Source organism: Podarcis gaigeae (genome assembly GCF_964106915.1).
Source record: "Podarcis gaigeae genome assembly, chromosome: 3".
Taxonomy (NCBI): Eukaryota; Metazoa; Chordata; class Lepidosauria; order Squamata; family Lacertidae; genus Podarcis; species Podarcis gaigeae.
In genome coordinates, this window is record NC_139680.1 from 51,169,923 (window position 1) to 51,196,317 (window position 26,395).

The following is a 26,395-nucleotide window of genomic DNA, read 5'->3' on the forward strand; positions in this document are numbered from 1 at the left end:
GGGAAATAAATGAAACAATTGGCCACATTCTGTGTGCACGGGTTTTGATATTTTTTTGGTCTTCTTAAGTATAGTTTACACTTTAGCAGAGCAGCTTGTAAAATTCTGAAGGCTGGAACAAAAAAATGCTGAGGACTGGGTTGTGAATTGAACTGGAAAGGAATTAGGTGCCTTTTGCAGAGGGGTGAACCGGAACTGGAACAAATTCCTTTTTTTAAAACAAACTTCTTTGGTAAAACGAACCATCATACACAAAGCAGGCCAAAATCACAGCTGGATTTATTACAAAGATTTTACAAAACAAGGAAATGAGGTTTTACTAACACACAGCCAGAATCAAAGGGTGGAAAGTGCTATTGAGTGGAGACTCATTAATTTCCCAGCAGGAGTTCATGTTGCCTTGAAAGCACATTGTGCAGCTGAACACGAGTCTTCATATAACATTGTCTCATGTGACCATTTATTGTTGAGCAGGTAAAGTGTCATCATTGTGAATGGTTTTGAAACAATCCACCCTTCAGAATAAACCTAACCTATAATTTTGCACTTCTATAAATCATGGTAATTGTGAAAAAGAGTCAATTTGCTTCTGGGTTGAGTCACCTGTTTAACAAGGAAGAAGTATATATATTTTCCCTTTCCACTTATCAGATGCTGGATGTACAGACAGGCTGTGACCTACAGTACCCTAGTGACTAAATTTCCCAGACTTTGCTGGTTTTTGACTCACTTGTAGAAATAATAGCAAAAGCACATTCCTGGGGTATGGGGAATGGAAGGATGGGCTTCATTTTATATTTCAGGGACCCTATACAACATTCATGGGAAAGGATTAGCAGCTATTATAGGGTCACTGTTGCAGCCCCATATTAATTAGGGATAAGTCAACTGAATCACATTCCATCATTATAAAGAGAAACTGAGAGGAGGTGATTCTACAGCTTTTACTCAGAAAATAGTTCAACAGACTGATCTGAAACTTGGCTGTGTAAGAGATTTTGATTTGAGGATGGTCCATGCCAGCTCTAGGGTATAAATAACAAAGGCCTTCTTTTAAATGAACTAAATGTTTGACAAGCTGAAAGATGGCGTGCATTTTTCTTCCATGGGTTTTACTAGGATGATTTTTAGGAAAATATTTCTCCATTTGTTCAGCATCTTTTGGGAAATGATTTGCCGTGTTGGGTCAAACACAACAAGCATGTGCCTTTACTCATGAATTGTATAACATGCTTGCAGTTTTGGTTTGTTTTTCTTTTTAAAGGCATTTCTGTGGCCAGTGTTAGTCAGTGGTATTTCAGAAGGGTGTTCATCACACATGTTCAATATGAACCTGTTCTGAGAGAAGGTTAAGTGGAAGGAGAGTTGAAAGGGAAGTTTAATGGTGTGAGAGTGAGTGACAGAGAGGGTGTGTTGGCAAACAGCTGTGTGTGAGGAACATGAAAGGACAGTGGGAGGGAGAGATGAGATGTTTGCTGAAGCTCCAGCATGCTGGGAAATTACAACTGCTAAGGATCAGAAGGGACACGGGTGGCGCTGTGGGTTAAACTACAGAGCCTAGGACTTACCGATCAGAAGGTCGGTGGTTCGAATCCCCGTGACGGGGTGAGCTCCTGTTGCTCGGTCCCAGCTCCTGTCAACCTAGCAGTTTGAAAGCACGTCAAAGTGCAAGTAGATCAATAGGTACCACTCCGGCGGGAAGGTAAACAGCGTTTCCATGCACTGCTCTGGTTCACCAGAAGCGGCTTAGTCATGCTGGCCACATGACCTGGAAGCTGTACACCGGCTCCCTCGGCCAATAAAGCGAGATGAGCGCCGCAACCCCAGAGTCGGTCACGCCTGGACCTAATGGTCAGGGGTCCCTTTACCTTTACCTTTAAGGGTCATACATTTAACATAAATGTTCTTTAGGCAATATTGATATGATGGCCTACCCTTTTGTTAATTCTAGCTTCACTGCTGCATTGGAGTTGGATGGCTGTCAGTGCCAGATGGCTGTAAGTCCCAGATTGTCCGTACACTGCAATAGACACACGAAGTCTATGCAACTGAAGATATCATGCAACTGAATATAGAAACACTGTGTTATAAGTACTTAATTCAACTGGTGACCAATGCTATCCAGCTGGTAAAGCCAATTAACATATGTAGCATGATCAAAATCCACCTTTCCTTAACAAACAACACCTGCAATAGTTTCTTCTGCTACATGATGTGCCCAGTTCTCATTGGCCTATGATGACACTACTTGTCAAATTCATAGTCCATGGCTCCTTATAGTTTTGGTATCCTACAGTGGCTTAACTTTTTTTTTTTTACTACGTTTAAAAGTAGGAGTATTCTATGAACATGCCAAGATAGAATATAATACTGCAAACCTTTATTATCTTTTAATTTGACCCTTTTCCTCCCAAGTGCAAGAAAGAAATGCAAATCCACCCCAACACTGATCAAGTCCACAGTTGCTTGCAAATCACAATAAAATATCCCCCCAAGGCTCTGTTTGGTGTGCCTTCATGCAGGGCTGTGAGGCAATTAAGCGCAAGAGATAGGAGCTTCTCAGCTCTGAAACTCCAACATTCTAGTGGATATCTGGTTCTTTTCACAATAGTTCCTTAAAGTCACCAGAATACCTGTTCAACCCCTTGGGCATGTGAAAATAAAACTTTCATCTGCGTAAGCAGATTTCATCACACCAGCTGCCATTGAGAAAGACCTTCCACTCTTTCAAGTTATATACTGTAGTTAACAGTGCAGCCCTGCACATGTCTACTGAATTCGATGGGGCTTACTTCAAGGTAAATGAGTACAGTGTAGGATTGCAGTCCAAGGAAGCCAATATACAACCATAGTTAATATCTCTGCTTGTGTGATATTCTCTGCACATCACACTAAGCTAAACTACCGTAGTGCATGAGCTCACAGATTTAAATTCAAAATGAAAAAAAATCTTTTTAAAATTCTAAGAACCAAGGCATATGTAGCATGGAAACATAGTAAGAGCAATATTAAGCATGGTAAGATCTTGCTCATCTAAAAGAGAGCAGGGATTGAGTCAGGCAGATCATAGGAGGACATCTTCTACTCTCCTCACCTAGGGGTAAAGTCCTTCAGGTTCTACAACAATTAACTTTATACACATGATTAATGATTTCAGGCACCATTTATTCTAACATAAATCTTAGTTAATCAATTTCTAGCATTATTGGCTTGGATCCTAAGTTCACAGAAATAACATTTTAAGCAGAGGTTGGATGGCCACCTGTCATTGATGCTTTAGTTGTGCATTGCAGGGGGGTGGACTAGATGGCACTCAGGGTCCCTTCCAACTCTACAGTTCTATGATTTCCCATCCTCTCCTCCCACTGCAATCACCTTCATACTCCCTCTGCACCTCCCAACTCTCTGGAGGGCGAAGGGCTAAAAAATATGGGATGGGGCTCAGGGGGCTGCTGGAAGAGGGGGAGAATTGTCAATCAATCCAGTTTGGGGTGATTCTGCCCCCCACCTGGCAGCATCCTCCCATACCTGATCTCACAGAGTATGTAGGAAGTGGAAGAGATGATAAACTTTACTTGTATTAAGTTAATTTAAGACCCAAGATCACATGCACACCATACATTTAAAGCACATTTATGCCACTTTAGCAGTCATGGCTTTACCCAGCAAATTATGGGAACTGCAGTTTATCCCTTACAGAGCTACAGCTGCCAGCACCCTTTAAAAATCTGCAGTTCTCATGGTACTGTGGGACAGGGATCAGCCATAACTGTTGAAGTGGTATAAGAGTGCTTTAAATGCATGGTGCAGATGTGCTCAGGTCAGTACATTGCTGCAAAGACTGCAAAAACTTAATGTTTCACCCATGTTATTAGAAAGTGCCAGCCATTGCCTGTCCCTCTTGATTTTGTATTAAAATTTCTCTGAAGGTTCAACCAAGTGACAGTTACCCACTAATGCTGGAAGAAGCCGTGTGCCAGCAGCAACTTGCTTTGACACACTTGGCTCAGTGTGTTCTATGGGAATAACATTACTTAACCAGAACCCTTTTTACAAAGGTTTCGGATTTCACTTGGCCTAACTTCTCAGCTACTCTGCCTGTCACTGTCCTTTATAAGAGATGCTGGGAGTTACTCATCTACCATTTCCTGATTTGGAACTCCTAAATTGAGAGGGGAGGTAGTCCTGGGTATTCAGTGGTGAGGGAAAGATTCTCTATCCAGCCACAGCAAAACTGGCATTCTTGCGCCACCCCTTCTCCCATGGATATCCTGCTCTGGCTCAACCAGGGTATAGGGCAAAGTGAGATTCAAGGCTAGATGTGAAGCTTTGCTCTGGGGAACATGGAAGTTGATCCAGCAAGGAATAAGCAGAAACTGAGTGCTTTTGTAGCAGTAGCACCAGGTGCAGCTTTATGAGAAAGGATGGTATAGAAATCTAATGAATTAAATAAATAGTACCACTTATGGTTATAATATGCTTCTTTGCCTAAAGGGGCCTTATATACAGCTGTGGAATGGGGAAGGCTCAGGCCTTCTGCAGGAGAGCCCTCCAAATGCGAGGGTGGCAGTGCCACACCCTCAGGTTGGGGGTGCTGCTCTGTAGGTTCATTGGGTATGCAGTGCCCTGCATATCTGTCAAGGTTGGAGTCCTCCCCTTCATCACTCAATTAAGAGGAATCCTGCTCCTGTTCCCTGACAACAGAATGGTACAGGTTAGCTTTTTCCTATTACAGCCCTTGCACCACCTATCAGTTAGGGCCCTGCTCCTGTTTGTCATGTTCTTCCAGGGGTTTGACTCCTGCAGTGGGTGATCGTCTTCCTCCCCAACATGCATCACTGTCTCAGGACAGTCCACTCTGCTGTATCGAGAAATTTCTCATCTTGCCTGGTATCTCGAAAGTGGATAGGTGGGCATCAAGTTGCTGTACTTTCTCTTCCAGCAAGGCAACCAGCTTGCACTTGCTGCATGTGTAGTTTTTCATATTCTGAGACAGGAATACAAACATGGCACAGGTGTTACAGGTCACGGCAGCAGCTCCCTCGCCGTCTATGTCTCTTGGTCCTACATACACTATGAGGCAGCACTCCAGGCCTATCCCACAAAGCACCCTTGCAAACACTCCTGTTTACAAGTCCTTGGTCACAAGCTTCCACAGGCTGCGATAAATAGTTGGGTTGCAACATCGGCCTGCTCCCAACCCTCTCCAAACTGGCAGAGATCGTTGGTTGTTTATGAACATCGCTGCCATGCTTCCAGCAAATAGGAACACAGGAGATGTGTGAACAGGGATGTAACGGAGCTTTTTCAGAGCTGGAGCAAGACCAAAATTATCAAAGTGACTGAATGAATCTCCTATGGCAAGTGAATGTGGTGACAATGAGACTTTTAAGCTTGTGGCAAATTATCATCAAGGGAATCTAAGAGTGAGGAAAATAATCCAGCATACTACTTTCTTTTTCTTTGGCGAGGTTCCTACTTTTCACTAACAGTTTAAATGTCAACACATCTGTCTGAGATTGTTTGTGTTTCTAATTAAAAGCTAAAGGTTGCGTTTTTAGCTAGCCAGAGGTCTTGTGTAAAAGCTCATTGTGTTTCACAAACTGTTCCATTGCAGTCAGAATTCAATGGAGTTTGCTGCCCCAGGAAACTATACACAGGATTGCAATCATGCTAGTACTAATAAATTGTGTATTATGCAATGTATTACTGCCACAGAGAGAAAGAGAACAGACAGACAGACCTGCCTGGATTTGTAGCATGGCTACATTGGGGCATGACTACATTGGGGCATGACTACAGGGGCTGACATGGTGAACTCCTGTTCTCCCAAAAATTTCCACTGTCCCACTGAAGGGAAGCTGAATGGAGGCAAGTAGTGGGGCTACCAGTTACTTCCCTTCATCTGGGAACCAAAGTGGGAATTGGCTTCAGACACATCCTTGGCGCTAACCCTTCCCCCACAGTTACAGGGTTTCTCTTCCCAATCCTCCTTTTTGTGAAAAGGGCAAAAATAGACTCTGCACCCACCCAGAATGCTGTGTATGTGAATGGGGAAGGCACATGCATAAAATGCACATCTCTGCCCTGCCCGTCACGTCTAGATTGGCCTTGAGCAACTGAAAATGTAACATTAGCAGAGCACACAGCACAGCAAGTGTTTGGAGGCAGTTTTCCTAACAGGCTCTTCTTCCTTGGCTGCTGCAGTCAAAAGCTCCCCCTCCTGTTGCAATCTGTCAAGAACAAACTTGTCTGTGACAGCTGTTAGCTAAAATTGCTAACATATCCCACTCTTGGAGAAAACAAACACAAGGGTAAAAGCTGGCGTTCTCTGCTTTTGTGCTTTCTGAATTCATGTACAATAGTCATTTTTTGGTTAGCATTTTAAAAGGGAATAAAATCAAATAGAAAGCCATTCATTCAGCCCGAATAGATTAACAGAACATTTGAGATGCATTACTCAGAATAGCATCTGCCCAAAGCCAAGCCTCCATTGGAGAGGAGCCAAAACGTACTGTGAGAGGGTTTCACTTGATTCTCATGTTACTAAAAGAAACTGTTCAGTTGCTTTCTCTGGTCCTCCATGTGCAGAAGTCCCGTATACTTAATACAGCAGCAATTGTCCCTTGACATGTAGGCAGGCTTCTCGGCTCCTTATCTTATCTATGAGATAACAAAGCAGTATTTCTTTATAAAGAAGAAAGCAGCCACTGTATGAATGGAATATTCACTCTTAGACTAGAGCATAGGTGAATGAGGTACTGTCACTGGCACACTGAATGAAAATCTCTAGGCTTAAAATAGGATCAGAGAAGAGACAGATACTTCACTCTAAAAGGAAGAGCACAGAAATAATTTTCAAATGGTCTTGAGTGCTGGAGCAAACAATCTATCAGGAGTACCATTTCAGATTTTGAGGGAAGGGTAAGGATGGAAATTCACAGCAGAACTGAAAGGCCTGTTCCTTCTGTATACAAGAGGATGGAGTATGTGTCATTTTAAAAGCATTTCATAATAATAAGAGACACAGAACCATTGTCAGAAACACTAGGAGGTATGCATGACTGTTCTTCAGTATATTAATGGCAGTCCTTCCATTTGGGGGGGGGGGGGAATTACTTTGATTTGCAAAAACCTGAAACCACACACACACACACACACCCATAATCTGCTATTTGACTTTCTATGGCCAGATCAGATGGAAGGAAGAAGAAAAGTGAAATGCAGGCAAAACTAAGGTTGTTTTATTTTTCTTTTAACTTATCCACCATATATTGAGGAGGAACATTCAAAATGACGTGCAATATAGAAGAGTAATTTTCAGTTAGAACAACTACTTTATATTAGTGAGAGCCAGAAGTTATTATAAAAATATTAAAATGAGAGTCAGAGATTTCTGCTGTGAAATACTTGTCCAACTCTTTAAATTCACAAAGTGTTCTACAATGGATTCATTTGTAAAGCAAAATGGTGTGTCTGAATGGTAACCTATTTGAATGGTGCAGATGGTTGTGTTCTTCAATCGCTCGTGCAAATCTGTAGATCCCTTGCCACTATCTTTCAGTCCTTAACCAGTATTCATGACAGACACACCTCACTTTTCATAGGAAGCTCCGTGCTATAGATATCTGATATGGGAACTATTTTTAGCTGCAGGTCTGGTCTATTTATTTGATTGCACTGGCGTGAATAAGCAGTAAGCAAAGAAGCTGTTTCAGAATACACATTACACGTACCACCATGTTTTTCACTAAAAGGACCCATGAGCTTAAATCCTTCTTTTTTTCTTTTGTCTGATTGAAAGATGGAAAACTGCAGAGATAAAATGCAAGGAACAATACATAAGAAAAAATGGCAGATGTATCTGAAACTTTTGCATAATGTGGAAAGCAGCCCATGAAGCGCCCTGAGATCTTGTGATGAAGGGTGGTATATAAATCAAATAAATAAATAAGCCAGCCAGCCAGAGAGAAGGCTTCGGAACACAAATGTGAAGCTATTCTTATTCATTCTGCTAATATTTACAGCTACTGTATGATGTGAATGTGGAGCTTTGCCCTCAGTCACCAACAGGGGGCCACCTTGTCATGTGCACTCACTTTCCTAAACTATGAAAAGTTCTAGGGGCATTGTCCTTACCTGGATTTGGTTTCATTTGGAAAAGACCAGGGATTCATGGTTTTTCTGTCTTTAGGGACTGCACCAGGTTTGAAGGGGCCCTAAGCAACAAGGGAAATAGCAGTAGCAGTTGCAGTTTCTTTGTCCAGCGCTTCTTTGCTCAGGTCCAGGCTAAGCATCACCACATATCCCCCCATAGACCGGCACTGCTAAGACAAGATGCACTGGGTGAAACAACCCTGACAGTCGCCATCTTCATTTTTCCAGATGCATTCTGGGGAAATGAAGATGGAAGCAGCTGCAGGTTCACCCAGCTAAAAGCAAGCTGCCATCCAAATGTTTGCCTAACCGTTCTGGGTGCTGATGTTGGGCATGAGGGTATTATTTGAGTTTATTTACAAATATTCAGGTTGAGCATAGATGGAGGCAGATATCTTTTTTTTAAAAAAAAAAAAAACACTCCCGCAACAAATCCACTGGCCCTCATCAGATCTTCAAAGAGGCCGGCCCCAAAATGGGTTTTCCAATGCTCAAAGCTCTCTGACTTTCTCTGTCCCAGTCAAAAACTGCATTACTTTTGTATAGCAAGTGTGGTGTTCTCACAGACACAGATCTAACTTGACATCATCTTTAGCTGGAATGTGTGGGGACGGGGACAGAAAGGTATGTTTTGTTGAAATGGCCCTCGCTTTCCAGAGGTGCCCCTAGCTATTTCCAAGCCATTGTATGTTATTTACCTGTCATTTTCCCAGGAAAAGATGTGCCTGGCAGTCTGGCCTACTGCCGGTTAAAGAAGTTTCAAGCTGTTGTTTGTCCCACAGCTGTTAAAGGCATAAATGCCTTGCCAGAAAACCAAAACAAAACTGGCAAACTTCTGGAAAGGGACACACATGGTGTGGTTTGCATTGGACAATGTTTTCAAATTCTTGTGGTACAGAAAGTATTTTGTACCTAGTATGTGCAAATACAAGGCACAAACAACACTTTGAACATTGCTTTGTTTGGCATGCTAATGAAATAACTAAGGCCAAATTATTATTAACTGCAAAGCACATTTTGAAAGAGATTCTTGTTTTGATTCAGTGTTCAGCATTGCCAGCATAACAGATGGTGAAGACATTCAATATAATACCCAGCACATGTTTAATTAAACTGGATTTATGTCATTTTGACCTTTTTAGAGACTTTAGGGGGGAAAGTAGCCCCTAAGAACCAGCAAAGAAGAGGCCTTGGGTTGGGGAGTCATTTTCACAGGAAATGCTTAGCAGTGAGCTGTGCTGAAAAGGAGAAGATGGGGTTGGATCATAGAAGTAGGAGAGGAGAAAGAAAATAAGAGGATCTAACATAGCTCAGTCGGTACAGCAAGAAATAACTCTTAATCTCGGGGTTGTAGGTTTGAGACCCACATTGGGCAAAAGATTCCAACATTGCAGGGGGCTGAACTAGATGACCCCTTGCATCTCTACAATTCTATGATTCAGTGGGATATTACACTGGCATAGGACCAGGAGTGGCAAGGTAGCCGAGCGTCATTTTCAATGATTGCTGACACTTTGCATATGCAATATGCTACATTTTAAATTTTATTTCATTTGCGTCACTGACCCACATCCCAAATTTCCAAATGCTCCTGTTCCACTGCATTGCCACGGGCAGATCATCATAAGCCTGGCTGGCTCTGCTTTCTGTCTGAGCTTCCAAAAGACTCACCATCCACTTCAGAGATGCTTTAGATGCCGCAGGAGTTTGGGCTTCTACACAAGCAGCCAGTTTGGTAACAAGAAACAGGGGCCAAACTAGCCAAGTTATGGCCTGTTTTCTATGCTTCTTGATAGAAAGAGAGATGCCTGGTTACAGCATACTTCCTCTGTTTCCCAGATCTCACACAACTGGGATTGTCTTTTAATTCTCTCCCTGCCTAAAGTATACAACATATCCTGGCCATAGTTATGTGCAGTTGTGACTGGTAAAGAGGCTTCCTCCAACAACACGACAGCAGTAGATGTGTTCATTTCTTCTAAGCCTATTGCAAATCCATGCTATAAGCTAGCCAGTTGATCAAGCAGTATCACATTTCCCTGCTACTGTATATCTTGGCCCTAAATAGCTGCTAACGTGCATTCCCATTAGCATCATCAGAATATAACTGGAACTACCCCTGCCAATGTACAGTCCCCACTTCACACTTACTGTATATTCTTATTTGTAAACACAAATGCACACACGTTTTGTGGGTGCCCTGCATCCTTAGGAAGGGGTGGGTGTGAGAAATCACTGCCAATGCTCTTGCTCCAGCCTCAAGACTGCTTTAGCCTGTCCACGTTCTGGTAGAAATCAAATTGGAATAGTAACTCTTGGCCTGCCACCCACTCCCTACATCGCCTTATAGCAGGTGCAAGGGAACGTGTGCCTGCCAGCCATGCTCCTCATGTGTCAACACACCCACCATCTGATTTCCTGGCCAGTCAGCATTCCCCAGTCAGTTGGTGGGGCTGCACATGTGTAGAGCCCCTCTGCCAAATGCTTGGCCGCCAGGAAGGGAAAGCACAGCTGACTTGCAAGGGCATGGTCACTAGGAATGTTCCCACTAACCCCAATCATCTCTTGCAGGTGTGAAGGGACCTCATTTGAACACCCATTTTGTGCACCTCAAAAGAGGAATGTAGGAAGCTGCCTTATACCATTGCTCCATCTTGCTCAATATTATCTACACTGCCTGGCGGCAGCTCTCCGGAGTGTCAGACAGAAGTCTTCGCCCAGCCTTACCTGGAGATGCCAGGAATTGACCCTTGGACTTTCTGCATGCAAAGCGGATGCCATACCACTGAGCTATGGCTCTTCCCTAAACAGGATTTAGCCAGAGTATGCCAGTGTTTGAACCTCTTTAGCTCACTTGTTTTGGAACAGAACTTGGAAAGAACCAAGTCTCTATGCTTATTTGTTCATTTGTTTCTGTTCTTTTAAAAAATATTTTTAAAAAGAATGTTTAAATTTTTGTAAAAGTTATTTGCCTACAGGGGTGCTGTTGCAACTTTTAAAGAAAGCATTATTTGTACAAAAATAGCCTTAAGCTGTTCAAGTAAATGATTGACACCTGGCCAATTAGCCATGGTGTCAGAACCAAATTCAAAGGCAAGGGAAAGCAGGACATTTATGTACACTTTCCTCCACCAGAGATTACATATACCGCCCATGCTTTATTAGAAATAAGTGTTTCCAGACCAAGGGGATGATGCATTTCTCCCAGAATGAAATTGCAGTCTCAGCAAATTTGCAGGACAGCCTTAATAAATCAGCTAAAGACACAATTAGTTTCATGGCTCGCTCATCCTTTCATTACACATTCTTGCACAATTGTACCCAGTTGCAAGCCATTCTGATTCTGTAACTTCTAATTCATGAAATTTCTGCATCCAGTTATAGGGTTGCCGCTTTCTCGCCATCATTCTTAGGGACGGGCTTATTTTATGGGATCCTACATATTATCTTTCAAAATTGTGCCTGTCAAGCCTGATGCATGATATTCTTTTCTAGTGAGAGAAGTTGTGTTTCTTTTTCAAGCTAAAGTGAAAAAGTATTGTTATATGTACCTCACTTTCTCAAGCTACAAGAACTTCCAGGAGCAGCCCAACTCAAATCTGCTTTCCTTGAAATGAAAGTAATTGAGGCTTCTGATGTTGTTATAGCATTCATTTTGTTTTACAGATGGACAAACATAGAACTGTGGAGTTGGAAGGATCCCTGAGGGTCATCTCGTCCAACTCCCTGCAATGCAGCCAACTGAGTTAAAGCATCCATGACAGGTGGCCATCCAACCACTGCTTAAAAACAATCAAGGAATGAGTCCGTTCGACCTCTGTCCTGCTGTCAAACAGCTATTACTGTCAGAAAGTTATTTCTGATGTTTAGTGAGAACCTCCTTTCTTGTAATTTAAATCCATTAGTTCGGGTCCTACTCTCCAGAGCAGGAAAAAACGAGCTTGCTCCATCTTTCATGTTACAACCCTTTAGATATTTGAAGATGGCTATCATCTCTCCTCTCAGTCTTTTATTCAGGCTAAACATTCCCAACTCCATCAACCATTCCTCAGAAGGCTTGGTTTTCATCTTGATCTCCCTCCTCTGCACATTTTTTGGCTTTTCAATATCCTTCTTAAATTGTGGTGCCCAGAACTGGACACAGTACCCCAGGTGTGGTCACACCAAAGCAGTACAGAGCGGGGCTATTATTTTCCTTGATCAGGACATTATACTTGTGTTGACGCAGCTTTGACTAGCGTTCACATTTTTTGCTGCTGCATCACACTGTGGACTCATGTTCAGCTTGTAGTCTACTAAGACCCCGAGATCCTTTTCACATGTGCTACCTGCAAGCCAGGTGTCCCACCATCTTCTGTTTGTTCAGCTGGTTCTTCCTTCTTAAATGTAGAACCTAACATTTGTTCCTACTGAGATTCATTTTGTTAGTTTGGGCCTATTCTACAATCTGTCATGGTCATATTGATTCCCAATTCATGCTTCTGCGGCATTTGCTACCTCTTCCAGTTTATTGTGGTCTGAAATCAGGAATGGGAAACTGGTGGCCCTCCAGGTGCTGTGGGACTCCATCTTCCATTGGCCATAGTCAGCATGGGATTATGGGAGTTGTAGGCCAACAATATCTGAAGGGCATTAGGATCTCCACCCTTGGTCTTAAGTGCAGGTGGCCATGTAAGCCTATGTCACCCTTATAAGGCTATATACCAACAATGTCAAGTGAGATACCCAGAGAGAAAGTCAAAGTATTAATGCTGATGGACTGCTCACAGCACACACTCTCTTTCCCTCTGCCAAAATTCAATTTCTCCGCTATGCTCTTTTCCCCTGTCCTTTCTCCCCCATTCCACCTCCTCCAACCTTGATGGCTGACTCCTGCAAAAGGCTCTGAGAGAGATCTGCAGTTATCTCCTAATCAATTCAGTGGGTTAGGTTGGATATTTCTCAACCATCTTGGGCCATTAACCAGTAATCTGCCTAACAAAGGAAATAGGGGCCAGTGCTATAACATTATTGTTGAAGTTAAAGTTGAGTAATGCAGGCATTGGACTGGTGACCGAAAAACAACTGAACTTTAATCTCATCAGATGTTTTTCACTGAGTTGAGTCTTTTTGCTAACATACCAGGGAAGACAAAAACAGAAAACAAGACAAAAAACCCTGACCTTGGTCAATACTTCACATTTGATAGGACTACCCTTGAAAATAAATCTATTTTCCTGATGCTGTTTTGCTCCTGGGCAGCAAATATTCTATTTCCATGTTCAAGCAAAGGGAATCTGGGAGTGAGTATGGATCTCCCATACTAGGAAGAAAAGGGCTGGTGTGTTTTTCAGAAGGGAGGGCAGACTTTTCTCACCCTCCAAATAGGTCATGAGGACTGTAATAAAGATAAGGGGCCATGAAATGTATAAAATAAAACATAAAAAGACCATTAAAACAGCACGAAAAGATCATTAAAATGACTGGCTAATCAAGAAAGTTTTAAACAACTGCGTAGGCATGTCAGCACAAAAAGGTCTTCAAGAGACACCTGAAAGTAAAAAGGAGGGGTGCCTGCTGACTTTGCCAGAAGAGTGTTCCGCTGCAAGGGAATGACAATACTCAGTGTTCAACTTCTAACTGAGGCCATTCAGGTCTCTGTAACACAAGGTGCAACTAACAATGCTTCTTTGTATGATCTCACTCATCAAGCTGGGATATAGTAAGTTGCATTTGGTTTTACTGGATGGGCTCGGGTGGAGAAATCCTTGAGTACAACATTGGACCCACATTAAGGAAGTATTGATGCCCATGGTTCTCCAAGCTTAGCACACTCTAGGTTTTGTAGATATTTGTGGTTGAGGCACTTTTTCGCACAGCACATGTTTAAACAATGGAATACATTAACCTGAAGATCCAGTACTGACGATTGACTGGGACAAATTCATGGAGGGTATTAGTGGTTACTAGCCATAATGGCCTGGTGCTACCTTCAGTAAGGGAGGTAGCATGTCTCTAAATACCGGTTTCTGGGGAGCCCAGATGGGGAGAGTGCTCTTGCACTTGTGTCCTGTTTGTGGGATTTTCATAGGTGTCTGGTTCACCACTTTGAGCACAAGATGATGGGCCTTTTGCTCAGCTTCAGCAGGGCTCCTCTTACATTTTGTTATGTCGTACTGCTTTCAAAATCTGTCACATCAGCTTGACCTTCAAATCATATATAAGCTGACATTTCAATGAGCCAATTGATAGGGATGTATTTTTACATTTAGTGCTTCTGCTGCATATTGCCACTCCAATCCAGAGTTCTACATAAATTTTGCTGTACACAAAACTCAAACTCAAGTGGTAGTGGTGGTGAGTACCATTAATTTCAATGGTGGCAGGTTTATCCACTTACAGTAAAAATGGCAATGCTACACTGTGTTTCTACTCAAGAGGGAGGAACTACAAAAGAAGACACTCCACTCAATATATATTGCAGGCCCTCCCCCCTCTCTCTCACACACACACACACCCGGAATGCAGCTGCTCTTATTAATACTGACAGATACGCACAGGTGTTACAAAACAAATTCTGTCAGCAGTCTCAAAGTGTCACTATCAGCATGACATTACAAGACAACTGCAAGTGTCAAAATGCCTTTGCTACTAAGTGGCTTATCTCAACCAAATAACAGAACTGTGCTGAAAGCAAAATGCGCTTCTTTGCCCACCTCTCCATAATAATTCTATAGCACCCACAGTCAGCAGCAGGCCAAATGACCACTCTGCTGATAGACAAAACTTTGCTTTGGCTGATACCTTCATTTTATCTGCTGCTCATGAGATAGAATTGTGTTTTATGGTTGTGTTTTAATTGTTGTTAGCTGCCTTGTATGGTGTGCAAGTGCTAGGAGGGAAAGATAGAAGCATTTGCAAGAAATAAAGCCAGCTACTTTCCTGCTTGTTTATGCTGAACAAGTACCAGAGTTTCACCCCATAGTCATAGATAGGATCAGGCTTTGTTTATCAAGGTGCATGTATAAGGGGAAGAAAGCAGAGGGGTATACAGATCTGTAAGGCCCAGGAGTCTCACTAATCCCCAACTATGCCCAAGGTGAAAGGCCATAGCTCAGTGGCAGAGTATCTGCTTTATTTGCACAGCTCTAGACAGCTGAATATTGTATGAAGAAACACCAGGGCTGTGATGGGGGCTGGAGTTGTCTTCTGCAGATTTCTCTAAACTTAGTTACAAGAGAAGCAGCAGAGCATCTGCTTTGTAGGTGACGGTCTTGTGTTCAATTCCCAGCATCTCCAGGTAGAGCTGGGAATGTCCCCGACTGAATCCCTGGGGAGCTGCTGTCAGCTGATGTGGACAACCCAGGGGAGCTAGATGACCAGTGATCTGACTCAACACAAGCAGCACAATATGTTGGGACTGTACAGAGACCACAAAGGAAACAGAGCCTCTGTTGAAAAGCCCGTTGCCTTTGCTGAGCTGACAGATGATATGAAACTCATGAATTTGCAACAAGGCAAATGCAGCACATGAGGCTGCAGTCATCAGATGATGAGCGTGCATGTGTAAGCCAGCCCTTGGACTCAGGTGGAAGTGTCATAAGCAGCTGAGCTCTTGCTCCTTTCAGGATGGGAAGGATAGCTAGGCAGCGTCCAACGATAAATCCCGTTTATTCTTCAGGAAGCTTAGGGCTACCTCCTTGTTAGTTTTAAAGGCACAGCTGCAATTGTATTTTAAAATGTGCAAAACATAAAATGTATTCTAAAATGCACATGGCCTGGTGTGTTTGGGTGGGTGGGTGTCACGTGGGGTTCTTATCTGCAGCCTGCCAGCAGTTGTTGTGCTCCAACTCCTAACAGCCCCAGCCAGCATGGCCAAGGGACATATACTGCAGATCTACATTTAGAACACATAACATCCCCCCCAAATCAGAACTGTAGTCTCCCTCTTCCAGAGCTACACTTCCTGGCACCCTTAAGAAAGTACAGTTCCTGAGGTTCTCACATGACTTTCCCCGATGAATTTTGGGAACTGTAGTCCCCAAGCTACATGTCTCAGCATCCTTAACAAATTGCAGTTCCCAAGATTTTGGGGGGAGAAGCCATATCCTTTGAATGGGTGATGAATGCACTTTAAATGTATGGTGCAGATCTGCCTGGAATTGTAGTCCAGCAATATCTGGAGGGTCACAGCTTAACCATGCCTGCCACAGGGCAACCACCTGAGCTGTTCTGTGATTTACATGTTGGTTTGCAATGCATGGCTACAGAACATGTAGGAGCATGCCCCCCATGCAAAGTGCCAATGTGCATGTTGATTGAGGGTATGGGTAGGCCCAAGTGTTGGTCATGTGTATGCGCTCACAAAAATGATCAGGTAAAGCAGTAACACATGGACTCTAACCTGGAGCTCTTCTCCACACTTGCTGCCCCCCAAGATTTACCAGCAGAGGGCACCCAAAGCTTAAGAGAGCTGCTAAATTAGCCACACCTTGCCCACTAAGCAAAAGTCCAAAAGGATTAAGAAAATAATCTCTTTATACAAATGAAGCTGCGTAAATATTTGTAAGACAAAGACCCCGCCACCAAATTTTAACGTATAATTAACCAAATTGCATGAGATAAAACTTGGGTTTGGTGATCAAGTTTGCCAATGCAGCTTGTATCTTTGTTCCTACCGTGCAAAGAAGCAAAGCAAAACACAAAGACTTCACAGATCAGAACAGGGGCTCAGAATCAAGAAGCAGAAGGGCCAGCTTTAGCCCCTGGTCCCAGAGAATTAAAACTACTGAATTGCTTTGACACTTCATATTTCAATTATTAGTAACAAGCTGAGCCCCTCAAATAGCCCACAGTAAGACTTGGAATAAACTGAGGAACACAATGCTCCATGAATCTAGTTTTAAAAGAATTTGGGCACTGTTTGGTTTGACAAAAGTGCAGTAGGGATATTCTGAGGTGCAAAAAATGGAAGGAAATTAACAAGCTGTATGTAAAAGTAAAAAGGAAGATGGGCAGAGAATAGCAACCAGAGGTGGAACAGTTTTATGTTTGAAATCCCTGGCCTGACTTTCAGTGGCCAGCTCCAGTGTAAGATAGCCATTTTAATGTGCAATAGATAAACAGCTGTTATTCATTGTTGGATATCCAAACCCTCTCTGCAATGTAATATTTGGATATTGCATTTCCACTAATATTTTGTTATGGAGAACCACACCTGCACAATTTTCACAGGTCTTTGTTGGTTTAGTGCCAAATTACATCATTACCTAAGTCCTACAGTATTCTGAGTGCTTTTTAAAAAAAATTCATTTTTATTTATTTTTATGTAGACAAATACACATGAAAGTAAAATACAACAAAACTAAATAGTAAAACTTCAAGTATTTTAGTCATTTCCCTTGGAGACACATATCATTAGAGTGCTTATGTGCCCTCATATTTTTGCTTACATTTTCTGGGGAGAAACATTCTAAATGACCAAAGTAAAATAAATGAATAGGGGAATCTGGTCATAATTTTCCAAAGGTAAACTAAGCATTTGGACCAAAGCAGATATGTACCTAGCTCACAAGCTACAAGTTCCTCCCAGCATAGTTCCTTGAAGACTTTAAATGCAGCCCATCTCCTTCCTGAGCAAACACAGTAGAATAGTAATCCAATTATCATAGCGTAGTAGGCAAAATTTCATTTATTCCCAGAATTACCAGCTGCTGGACACACAGAAGCAGCAAACTTCTGGTGTAGCTTTAGATCAACATTACTCATGGCGCTAAAAGCATATCTGAGTCTCTCTCACTTTGTATCTATCATAAATGAATGCTGCAATAGTAGAAGATGTATTGAAAGCATGATCTCATAGTTGGGCAGTTTCCCACTCATTTGTTGAGTGCAGTGTTCATAAGGGATTCAGCAGAATCTGTGTATTGCAATAATCTTGGGTGCTGTTTAGGATTTAAATCAAGAGTTGACAAGTTTCAGCACACGTTGTTCCAAAGCACAATCATTCACTGTATCTAATTCTAGGCATGTTGAGTCTTTGTCATGATGACTCAGGATTACCTTGGTAATTTGATGACAGCCGAAATCAGCTCTAATGTAAGACCTACTGTAGTTGGCGCCCTGACTGCTGTTTGCATCTTAGTATCACTATAAGGGAGTTCAACTCAGGAGGGTTAAATCACGTCCCTAGCACTGAATTACATTTTTGGGGTCTTCGATTTTCGCCCCAAACCACCTCTTTCTTGCCTCTTGTCCCTTGACATCCCATGCTGTCTTTTCACTGAGGTATGGAATAGCTTTTTAGGAGGAAAATAGGAGGGGAAATCCAGGGTCCATTAGTTTTGAAAGGAATGCATACATGAAAAGTATTGAAGTTAACTAGTCAGCAAAAGATTAGCAAAAATTCTTGCTTCAACACTATTCATCTCAGCCTTTCAGAGAGAAAGAGAGAGAGAAAAAGAGAAAGAATTGCTTTAATTTATGCTTTGTTCACCTCAGATCACTCAATTCACTGAAGGCTGAAAGTTTACAAAAATTAAATGCAGGATTGATCCAATAAACAACAAAGACAGCCATGATGCATTTTGATTAATGCAGTTAAAAATCTGAATGAGTCTGAACACTCTCAATCTGTTTTTTTTTTTAAAAAAAAGCTTATTACTCACAAGCTTTGCCTTTCAATTGGGAGAAAAGGAATGCAAAACTTGTCTCATTAACTTTCATCACTACAAGCTGGTAAAAAGCAGTAGACAAGAGAAGGATGATCCTTTCCACAGCATATGAGGCTGCCTGGCTTGTCTCATGTATTCCTGCCTAGTACTTTGTCCATTTCACAACCTGGCACGTAAACCTGAAGCAAAAGCAAATCCGCCATGGATGTTAAGGGAATAGGAGAGGTGGAGGCAGCTACACTTGCTCCATTGTTTCTCCGAAATGCATGCGCCTATCAACTCCAGATAGCTGTATTGCTCCTTTAAAACAATCCACAGTAAAGCAATATCTTTATTAGAATGAACCAATGCTCACAGTGCATTGGTTCAGCTTTTGTTTCATCTTTGTACAGAATCCCCCCTTAAACTGTACATTCTAGACTTTATTTTAAAGGGGAATAAACAAATGTTTCCAAGTTAGGGAAAGCTATCATTGCATAACTACTGCATACAAGCAGGGATAGGGAATTTGCTTCCCCTACATATGTTGTGGATGAGAGCTCTCATAATCTCTGGCATTGGTAAGATTTAAGATGCATGTAATGTTGTCATGGGATATGAGTGAGAAGGACAGAACTCGTGGCATCTCAGCCGCTTGGCCACCATACTCCATGCTCTGGTAACTCTCAGACTGGATTGTTGTAATGCCTCCACATGGGGCTGCCCTTGAAGACAACTTGGAAACTTCAATGGGTCCAAAATGCAGCGGCTAGATTACCGGCTGGGGTTTCATTCAGTTCTCACATATCCAGTTCTAAAACAGCTGCACTGGTTGCCTTATTTTGGGTCCATTTCAAGGTAAACAACTCAGGCCCCAAATACCTGAAAGACCCCCTCCTTCCCTACAGACCCCTTGGGTATTAAGATCAGCAAAGTGGGACCTTCTGGAAGTTCTGCCGCCCTTAGAAGTTCTGGGGTGGTGGAAGCCCAGGAGAGGGAAATCTTTGCTTCAGCGCCTAAGCTGTGGAACTCTCTCCCCACAGAGGTGCATCTGGCAACTGTACAGTTTTTGGAGAATGCTTAAGACACACTTTATTATCGTAGGCTTTGATGCTTAAGATGCATATTTTTAGGACCAGCCCTATTTTTGTGATTGTAGGTTGCTTAGAATGCAACATTAAGAACAGTTTAATAGTGTTGTAATACTGGGACCCAAGAGTGATGGGCAGATAATAAATTAAAATGCAACACCACCAGCACAATTGGCACTGGTTCTCCAGGATTCCAACTGTGGGCAATCCCAGTACTTAGAGATGCCAAGGATTGAACTCGAGACCTTCTACTTGCACACCAGGTGCTTTGTCACTGAGGGAAGCCCCTTTCTCAACAAAATACTGTTGCCTACCACCCCAGTCTTTGAGCAGTGTGAGATTCCAGGGTTACCAGGCCTTTATCCAGGGTTTGTGTTTCCTTTTCGGAATGAGGCATAGTAGACACTCTAGTGTCTTTATGATATATGGTTTATTTACACATAGATACAACCTGAGCCAATAATAGAGGGTTTCACAGCATTAACACCCCCAAGAGGGTCTTGTTTCTCCCATAGCTGCTTGGATTCAAACATTGTGCTCTGCCTCTCTGGAGGAGGGCCCCCACTCATTTGCCATCTGGCACAGAGCCCATTCTCTTTTGCTCTCTTAATAACCCATCACCTTTTCTTTGTTTTCTTAATGGCCCTTCACCCAGACGATCAACTCATGAGGAAGCTAGCCTGGCTTGTATTTTAACACTTGCTAGGATTATAGGGATTTGAAGTCTGGCACTGACAAATTCATAACAATTCCCTTAGGAAATAATTGTCTCAAGAGGCAACTGGTAGCAAAAACTGTGTTTGAATTAATAAATTGGGGAGCCAATGCATCTAGAGAAAACCTTCTCCTGTAGTTTGTGTTCTGGATGATAAAAGCCTGTAAATTGTTCTCTAAGCTATCCATTCACCACTGGGTAGGGAAGGAAGTAGAGGACTCCTGGATGAAAGAAATACCGTACTTGTGAGCCTGTGATTCATGTGTGATATGGGATCCCTTAGCACAGCAAAATAGTGAGCTATTTTGACACACAGGACCACTGACTCAGGCTGAGGTAAAGACGTTACTATTCCGTTGCTGCAGGAATGGACCTTGGCATCAGCCAGTTGAAGGAAGTTCTCATGTTGCTTCTTTGAGAAGTCAGAGATAGTTTATGTACATCTGAAACCTTGCTTACGTACAAGCACCAAGAGTAACTATATTTGGTTAGTACTTTGGCAGGGAGAGTATGCCCGTGTTCTGCATTTTCAGATAATAGATGGCCTCAACTTTACATCTCGGCTTACTAGTTAGAAAACTTTGAAGCAAAGTGATACGAACTGTTTATGTGACTGTTTATCTCCGCATAAGGCAGAAATTAAGACAGTTGGAGTTGTTTTATACATCTCTGCTAGTATGGTAGAAGGCCCTGACGTAGAAATACCATATTTTTTTATATGCAGGATTTAATGGAATACCAAATCACTTCTGTAAAACTCAGCAGCTTAAAAGTGATTGTCTGAATTATTATCTCTTGTCTATATTAGTCACCAAGGAAAGCAAGAGTGAGCTTGATTACAGGCTGACAGGGACATGAGTATGTGTTTCCAACACGATAAACATTATTTTGCTCACTAGCCTTGTATGTACATTAAAGCTGAGACCATTTCATAAGCTGTGTTATGAAAGGCTGATCACCCCACGTCTCTTGACTAGCAGGACATTCCTGGAATGACCTCCCTTTGCAGTGCATAGAAATTGTAACACTCTGTCTTAATTCAGGCTGCTTTCTTTCTTTCTTTCTTTCTTTCTTTCTTTCTTTCTTTCTTTCCCTTTTTCTTTTTTTCACTCACCCCTGCCAAATAGAAACACAAATTCAGTGCCCCAACTGATTTGGTGAGGGTGTCCTCTCACCACCCCTCATCACTTCCAAGGGCCATTATAGAAACAGCTGGTCATGAAGCAATTCAACAAAAGATGGTCACTAGACAGCTAATACAGGGCATGACCATTATTAATTAACACTTCAGAGACTTGCAACAAGCTTGAGTAAATTAGGATTCTAAAGGCATGCAGGCTACAAATCTTCATGTCTGAAAGCATCTGAAATATAGGAGCATACTGAAGTGTAAATTACAACATTTGATTTACAGCACAGAGTTGTAAATCAACTGCATATGATTTTCTTCATTAACTCACACATTGGAGAGGCATAGAATGGATGCGATCTGTTCTAGTGGTCCTAGATCATGGGTGCAATGACTTTGAAGAGGGCAAGTTCCGCAAAGCAGCATGGGCATCTGAAGGTGGCTATGGCGCTCTTCAGAAAGAAAGCCACTGATTTCATATGGCCACTTCTCCTGACAGGGTTGCTCAATACTTTTGCTTCAAAAGGCAAAGTGCCACTCTCTCTGCCCTATTCCCGCTGCACTAAAAAAGCTCTTCAGTAAACTCTGAATTCAGGCATTCACTCTCTTGGGTATGCAAACACAAAATGGGGCGAGCAAATACATATCTGTTCTCCTTGCAAAGTCTTGCTCCGTCTGTTTCCTCTGTCCACATCAACTATAATTGTGCAATCTGAATGTGCCAATATGTGGATCCCAACTGAAAATAGCAACAGTCTAGATTAGATTAAGTGGCGTACAAAAACTGAAGCAACAACAATTTAAATAAAATATTGCAAAAACACAAAATTACATATAGAGATGTTAAGGTAAAGGTAAAGGTACCCCTGCCCGTGCAGGCCAGTCTTGACAGACTCTGGGGTTGGGATGGGTTGTGCGCCCATCTCACTCAAGAGGCCAGGGGCCAGCGCTGTCCGGAGACACTTCCGGGTCACGTGGCCAGCGTGACATCGCTGCTCTGGCGAGCCAGAGCCGCACACGGAAACGCCATTTACCTTCCCGCTGGTAAGCGGTCCCTATTTATCTACTTGCACCCGGAGGTGCTTTCGAACTGCTAGGTTGGCAGGCGCTGGGACCGAGCAGCGGGAGCGCACCCCGCCGCAGGGATTCGAACCTCCGACCTTTCGATCGGCAAGTCCTAGGCGCTGAGGCTTTAACCCACAGCGCCACCTGCGTCCCCTCATAGAGATGTTACATTAATACAAAATTACTAATATAGATAAATCAGTATCAATTCATTTTCTTTCTGACACACCCTCCCTCTCACCCAGAGGACTCTCACTCAGGGCCCAAACAAACTCTCATCTCACCCACAAAAGTCTCACAATGAGAAAAAGTGGACATCACCCTGCTCTCTCACTCTAGACTTGCTTTTTATGGGCAAGCCCAAGGAGCATGGTACTTCCTCAGGCTATGTCTGATTCAGCTGCACTCTCCACCCCCAGTTCCAGGTGCAGCAGGATTGTTGACCCAGGAGGTCCAGAGGATGGGGAAAGGACCCCCGCTCCACTCACAGCTCTTTCTTCACCCCTGTTCTCTCCTCCTCCATCCATACTTTGTACCTTTGCCCATGTACACCCCCACACACCACAATGATTATTTATGGTTAGCAAAAACATTGCAGAGCTGCAACTTAAGGACAAGCTCCACTATATCACTTTTCACTGGACAACAGAACCTGGAGCATCCCAGTTAATGATAAGTATTGGGAGACTGCCTTTCAACTGATAGAGGAGGACGGGAAATGACTTTTTCTGTGCCTTTCGATATGTGTATCAATTAGATTCCATTATGCTTTTGTGTCAAGCTATGCATACAGCAGAGCCTATATACATAAATGAATTGGGCACTAATGGATAAATCCCTCCTCCCTGGAATATATGTACCTTTAAAATGTCTGATTAAGATGTTTTTAGAAGGCTTATAAAACAAGAGCATCAGTGAGGACCTGGCTTGGCAAAGGAGGGACCATTAGTCTCCCCCAGCTATGCCTGACTCTGTTCTCAGTGCAGAACCAACCCAGATCCTCAGAGAGGCAACATCACCAGAGTTGATTATCCTGTCTGGGGCTGAGATCTTGGGACAGATTAGATATTATGTTGGGGTAGCATTAGGCCCTCTGCCCAACCACCTCCCTTCCTGAGCAGAGAGGTGGCCTCAGATCTGTTGTTGAAGACCCCTAGGTTGTTAGTCCTGGGAGACTAACATCCATTCCAAGGTGCAGTCCACCTTGCGCCCTAGACACATGGCAGGCCATGCACTTGGATTTGGCCAATATTACTTACAATGCATAACTACCTCTTCCACCTCCAATATCACAGAACGTTGGGAGCTGCATGGGCTGTTGTAATCAGGTAGTCCAACAGTTGAAGTTTCTTCCTGTCATTTGGGATCAGAAGAAAGTTGTGTACCAGTTCAAGCCAATACAAGTTTATTGGCTGCTCTAACACTCTGAAACTAGCAGCTCAGTTTTAGTTCACATGGGAAGAAAATTCACACTACAGTCCTGATTTGAATATCTGATGGTGATCCATCATCGTTGAGTTATTGAATTTTATATTGGTACTAGATGATTCATAATAGTAACTAGGCAAAAGAGGAAAGCCTGTAATAGCAGATAGAAAATTACCGTGAGTAGGGTGACAGAGAAAATGATGAAACAAAAAGAAATAGACATATTGATTTTGTTTTACAATTGCTAGAATTATTAACAGATCAATCCTATCCCCTGCCCAGGAGCATCAACTTATGACAAAGTAGCCTAGTCACCACGGCACCATTGGTCACACTGGGTGGGGGTCAAGGGTTGGGTTATGGAGGCTAGAATGGTGTCGTAATCAGGCCCAGTGCATCAATGGCAGCAATGGAGCTGGCTCAGACTATCAGAGGTGCAGTCATTGGGGGGGGGGGGAATTAATTTCAGCAATCACTACCAGTATGGCAGAGGCACTGCTGTTCTTTACCTTTCTCTCCTTCTCTCTGCTAAAGTGGATTGGGGTCTAAAGTAGCAGACTGAATCTCTGTTTCTCAGACACTGAAAATGGCAGACTATGGAAGCCTGGACAAATTGCCACATAAAATTTTGTGTTTTGTGTGTGTGTGTGTGTGTGTGTGTGTGTGTGTACATGCTGTTGAGGTTGGGTGGGGGTCCAGTGTGTGTAATATTACATCAAGGCTTTTTTGAAGCAGAACAGTCATTCCGAACTGGTAACTTAGTTTAGTTTTGCTTTTAGGCTCTTGAATCCAATATGAAGAGGGATTCAGTTAAATGTTCTGTGGGGGGTGGGGGTGGAACCCAGCTAACTTAGGGCTCAGGTTCATTTTAATTTTCTTATTGTAATCTCAGGGTTAGGTCCACAAAACACTACTTGTCACACTGTTTGAAAGTTAACTATTTATGATTGTCTCTTCATTTTACACAAACATGTATTTTCTTCTTCAGACCTGGTATTATTATTAGTGTATTGTTGATTTTTAAAAGTTTAAAAAGAAATAAATGAAATGACAATCAACAATGTATAAAATGGATTAATCAAAATGTAACTCTTCTTAACATATGAGGGGTATTTTACTTTGGTTTCTGTCATTCCAGTATGTAAAAAAACCAAAAGTGCTACTTTTTCAATAAAGTTATTATCTACATACCTACTTTCTCTAACTCCTATGAATTAATTTGAGCATATACACTCATGAAGATGCATATGCTGATGAGTAGTGGCAGGAAGCCACTGGGGGATCAACTATACTGCAGAGGTCCCAATTCAGAATTCCACTGCAGAGTCGATCCCTGCCCCAAGCAGGTCTTGCTGTAAGTAGAGATAATCTTTTTTCGTGGTTGGTCGGAGACATGCCCACAAAATGATTTATTTAATTTTCTTGGTCATCTGACATTGCTGTGATGACTGTTGATTGACAGTTGGGCAGCCTCCCCCACCTGTTAAAATGGTCTACAGGATGTGAGAAAAGTCAGAATCTGGCTCACCAGCCAAATCCTGTTCCTCACCTCTGTGCTGGACAAAGAAGGGGTTGAAATACTTGAACAGTGTGAACTCTGGAAAATGTTAGAAAGCACAATTGCAGCAATAAGGAGCCTGGAGAAAGGGATCCAGAAATCTGGATGCAAATGGGCAAGTATCAGTTTGGTTAGGGAAACAATCTAGAAAGGTAGAGATGGATGGATGCATTTATTTGCTCTTATGGGTAAACTGTAAAATTAGTTCTCTTCTATGAATGATTTTCCCCCAAAATGTGTTTTATCTGAATCCTTAAGCAAAAGCACAATTTGTTTTGGAGAAATTTGGTCGGATGCCTTGTTATACAATCCATGCCAAAGTGCCATACCACTCTAGCCAATATTTGGAGAAGGTTGGGCCAGTAAAAATAGAGAAGCTTAAAAAGCTGTTTGCTTAGCAGCCAGAGAAATATAAAAATATGGCAGCAGTGAAGTTAACAAGAATGAATCATAGATTCGTAGAGTAGGAAGGGACCCTGAGGGTAATCTAGTCCAACCCTCTACAATGCAGGAATCTACACTAAAGCATCCATGCCGGATGGCCATCCAACCTCTGCTTAAAAACCTCTAAGGAAGTCCACCACCTCCTGTGGGAGTCTGTTTCACTAGCAAACAGCTCTT

General features: G+C 42.5%; 1 protein-coding gene and 1 long non-coding RNA gene across 3 annotated transcripts in view; one reads left to right on the forward strand and one right to left on the reverse strand.

Annotated features, from left to right (window-relative positions):
- LOC310841008 (uncharacterized protein) overlaps nt 1–26,395 on the forward strand; it is a 34,287-nt gene that overhangs the window by 1,238 nt on the left and 6,654 nt on the right. The gene's annotated exons all lie outside the window — the stretch shown is intronic.
- On the reverse strand, nt 263–17,837 carry LOC310841071. The gene is made up of 3 exons (XR_014562322.1): nt 17,700–17,837; nt 1,875–6,663; nt 263–1,508 (listed from the first exon to the last, which is right to left on the reverse strand). It is a non-coding gene; the product is annotated as an uncharacterized lncRNA (long non-coding RNA).